The sequence below is a fragment of the Mandrillus leucophaeus genome, unplaced genomic scaffold (genome assembly GCF_000951045.1).
Source record: "Mandrillus leucophaeus isolate KB7577 unplaced genomic scaffold, Mleu.le_1.0 Scaffold1434, whole genome shotgun sequence".
Classification (NCBI taxonomy): Eukaryota; Metazoa; Chordata; class Mammalia; order Primates; family Cercopithecidae; genus Mandrillus; species Mandrillus leucophaeus.
The window spans coordinates 1-4,604 of NW_012101404.1; the positions used below are offsets into that span (position 1 = coordinate 1).

The 4,604-nt window shown below is 43.8% G+C and overlaps 1 pseudogene; it reads right to left on the reverse strand.

Moving 5' to 3' along the window:
* Positions 1-999: 999 nt before the first annotated feature.
* The window catches only part of LOC105535252, a 9,620-nt pseudogene continuing 6,015 nt past the window's right edge, over positions 1,000-4,604 (reverse strand).

Genomic DNA, 4,604 nt, shown 5'->3' on the forward strand with positions numbered 1-4,604 from the left:
AGGCGTGTGCCACCATGCCCAGCTAATTTTTGTCTTTTCAGTAGAGACAGCCTGTTGGCCAGGCTGGTCTTGAACTCCTGACCTCATGATCCACCTGCCTTGGCCTCCCAAAGTGCTGGGATTACAGGTATGAGTCACCGTACCCAGCTAGTGTTTTTCTTTCTTTTCTTTTTTTTTTTTTTTAGAGTCACACAAGTACAATACCAGAAAAAATTAACAAACTCAGTAATTATTATTTGGCATTAATACAAAATTCCAAAGGCGAGGGGAAGATGCATTTTTAAAAAATTCACCAGCTTTAATGTTCAAAGGAAAAAAGGCCAATAGTTGTTTTCATCAAGAGCAGCTGTACATTTCACATAATTGTTTCAAAAAGAAAGACTATTAACAACAGTGTCTGTTTAATGCTGCAAGTTTACAGCGAAGACAAAACTAAATAGCAAATTCACAAGGCAATACTTCCACAGAACTATCATCCCATGTCTCATGCAGTGCCTAAAAGATGCTCTCAATTGGATATACAAGTATAATTCACATTAAAGAAAAAAAAGAAGAAATGTAAATTTGACACACAGATACATTAAAGGCTGAGTAGTAATGAGTGGTTTTAGCATTTGCCTTTTTGAGAGGAGAATATGTTTGTCATCAAGCACTTGAATCCTTTCCCCAGGTCACTACAGGAAAAGATATTTTCACTAAAGTGCATCAGCACACTGAGAGCAACACACCACCACAGCGGCTAATTTTGGAAAGGCTGCTGTAACCTCCACTAGTGACTGACATTTAACAGAAGACAGATTGGTAAGTACACAAAAGCCTGAAAAAGCTGTGGTCAAAGTACAGCTTTCAATTGTAATTCACAAGGAAAAGTCCTAATCAGTAAAACTACTGACACCAAAGAGAGATTAATTGCAAATTGAATTCTAGCAGTGATTTCAACCTAGCTTGCTTTTGTCACAGTGTTATTTTGGTGGGGTGGTTAGGTAGGAAATGAGTAGCTTAGTATACTGGAAGGCTGATAGGGCACTTCATTTTCTTTCTAAGAAGTCAAGATGTTGTGTTCCTCTGCATGGTGGACCTAGTGGCCTCTGATCAGTGAAGAGTGCTCCTTCCTCAGCTGCAGCCTTCTCTGTCTGTGCTTTCATGATTTCTTTAGGTAAAAGTGTATTTTTGGACTTCTCAACATTCAGTTCTATACATAACTGTTCTCCTCTCTCTAGAAGCAGGCAGCAACATTGAATGCTTTATCAGGGCAATTGCTGAAGGTCTTCTCTCTGGATCTGGACGAATCATAAATTTGAGAAACTCTGTAAATTCTTGGAAAAGCCTGTGTAGTATCTGAGGTAATCTATTCTATCTGATTCCATGCCATTGGTCTCCATTCCTGGGAAGAGATTCTGCACCAGCAGCACATGCCACTGTGAGGGCAAGTACAAGATATCTGCTTTTAGTAGCTGATATAGTTCTTCTGTAAAACTTCATTTCCAAAAAAAGGACTATCATCCTTTTCAATCTGTGGGCTAGAGATCCTTGTTACATACCCAGAATTACCTGTTTTAAGTATAACTTTGTTGGATGCCCAGTGACATGCTTTGGCTGTGTCTCCACCCAAATCTCATCTTTAATTATAGCTCCCATAATTCCCATATGTTATGAGAAGGACCTGGTGGGAGATAATTGAATCATGGGGCAGTTTCCCCAATATTGTGCTCCTGGCAGTGAATAAGTCTCAATAGATCTGACGGTTTTATAAAGGGAAACCTGTTTCATTTGGTTCTCTCATTCTCTCTTATCTGCCGCCACATAAGATATGCCTTTCGTCTTCTGACATGAGTGAGAGGCCTCCCCAGCGATGTGGAATGTGAGTCCATTAAACCTCTTTTTCTTTATACATTACCCTGTCTTGAGTATCTCTTTACCAGCAGTGTAAAAAGGGACTAATACACTAAACTGGTACAGTTAGAGTCGAGTGCTCCCTTAAAGATACCCAAAAATGTGGAAGCAACTTTGGAACTGGGTAACAGGCTGAGGTTGGAACAGTTTGGAGGGCTCAGAAGAAGACAGGAAAATGTGGGAAAGTTTGGAACTTCCTAGAGACTAGTTGAATGGCCTTGATCAAAATGCTGATGATGATATGAACAATGAAATCCAGGCTGAGGTGGTCTTGGACAGAGATGAGGAACTTGTTGAGAACTGGAGTAAAGGTGACTCCTGTTATGTTTTAGCAAAGAGACTGGTGACTTTTTGGCCCTGTCCTAGAGATTTGTGGAACTTAGGACCTGAGGGAGATGATTTAGGGCATCTAGTGGAAGAAATTTCTAAGCACCAAAGCATTGAAAAGGTGACTTGGATGCTGTTAAAAGCATTTCGTTTCAAAAAAGAGACAAGAGAACATAAAGTTCAAAAAATTTGCAGCCTGACAATGTGATAGAAAAGAAAAACCCATTTTCTGAGGAGAAATTCAAACCAGCTGCAGAAATTTGTATAAGTAGAGTAGCCAAATGTGAATCACCAAGACAATGGGGAAAATGTCTCCAGAGCATGTCAGAGGTCTTCATGGCAGCCCCTCGCATCACAGGCCAGAAGGTCTAAGAGGACAAAATGGTTTAGTGGGCCAGGCCCTGAGCCCTCCTGCTTTGTGCATCCTAGAGACTTGGTGTCTTATGTCCCAGCCACTACGGCTGTGGCTAAAAGGGGCCAAGGTACAGCTTGGGTTGTGGCTTCAGAGGGTGCAAGACCCAAACCTTGGGAGCTTCCACATGGTGTTGAGCCTGCAGCTGCACAGAAGTCAAGAATTGAGGTTTGGGAACCTCTGTCTAGATTTCAGAAGATGTATGGAAATGCCTGGATGTCCAGGGAGAAGTTTGCTGCAGGGGCAAGGCCCTCATGGAGAAACTCTGCTAGGGCAATGTGGAAGGGAAATATAGGGTCAGAGCCCCTACACAGAATCCCTACCAGGGTACCACCTAGTGGAGCTGTGAGAAGAGGGCCATCGTGCTCCAGACCCCAGAATGGTAGCTCCACCAACAGCTTGCACCATGCACCTGGAAAAGCTGCAGATACTGAATACCAGCACAAGAACATAGCCAGGAGGGAGGCTGTACCCTGCAAAGCCACAAGGGTGGAGCTGCCCAAGACCATAGGAACCCACCTCTTACATCAGCATGACCTGGATGTGAGACATGGAGTCAAAGGAGATTATTTTGGAGCTTTAAGATTTGACCCACTGGATTGTGAACTTGCATGGGGCCTGTAGCCCCTATTTTGGGGCCAGTGTCTCCCATTTGGAACAGCTGTATTTACCCAATGCCTGTACCCTCGCTGTGTCTAGGAAGTAACTAACTTGCTTTTGATTTTACAGGCTCATGCGCAGAAGGGACTTGCCTTGTCTCAGATGAGACTTTAGACTGTGTGGTTTTTGTTTTTGTTTTTGTTGTTTTGTTTTTTTGACTGAACTTCACTCTTGTTGCCCACGCTGGAGTTCAATGGCATGATCTCGGCTTACCACAACCTCCGCCTCCTGGGTTCAAGCGAGTCTTTTGCCTCAGCCTCCCAAGTAGCTGGGATTACAGGCATGTGCCACCACACCAGCTAATTTTGTATTTTTAGTAGAGACAGGGTTTCTCCATGTTGGTCACGCTGGTCTTGAACTCCCAGCCTCAAGTGATCTGCCTGCCTCGGTCACCCAAGGTGCTGGGATTACAGGCATGAGCCACCACACCCAGCCTGTACTGTGGTCTTTTGAGTTAATGCTGAAACGAGTTAAGACTTTGGGGGACTGTTAGGAAGGCTTGATTGGTTTTGAAATGTGAGGACATGAGATTTAGGAGGGGCCAGAGGTGGAATAATATGATTTGGCTGTTTCCCCACCCAAATCTCATCTTGAACTATAGTTCCCATAATTCTCATGTGTTGTGAGAGGAACCTGGGGGGAGTTAATTGAATCATGGGGGCAGTTTCCCCAGTACTTTTCTGGTAGTGAATAAGTCCTCCTGAGAGCGCTGATGGTTTCATAAGGGCAAATCCCTTTCACTAGTTTCCCTCATTCTCTCTTGTCTGCTGCCCTGTAAGATGTGCCTTTTGTCTTCTGCCAGGGTTGTGAGGCCTCCCCAGCCATGTGGAACTGTGAGTCCATTAAACCTCTTTTTCTTTATACATTACCCAGTCTTGGGTATGTCTTTATCAGGAGCCTGAAAATGGACCAATACCCCCAGTCATCTTCATCCCCTTCTTCAGAGGCTGCCTTGGGGATTGAGGTTTGAGACATGGAAATATTACAAGGTTACATGTCCATGTGAATCAAAGACATCGAATGAATATACCTCAAGTACCGGCCAACTTGCAGAAGGAGATCCTTCACCTCTGCTTGTTAAAAGTAACTTGTGATTCTGGAATTTTTACTTGTAGCATCAACTGACCTTCCACCATCACAATATCCATTCTGTGGAAGCATATGAGCATCTGCCCAAGCAGACAAGTGTCAAACTCCGCAAATGCCGTCCGAGCACTGCGTGAGCATACACTTCTCTGAAAGCGTTCTGCTCATCAACAGAGCCAGCCAGTGACTTCTCTGATCGCTTAATGCACCTATCCAGTCTCTCCAC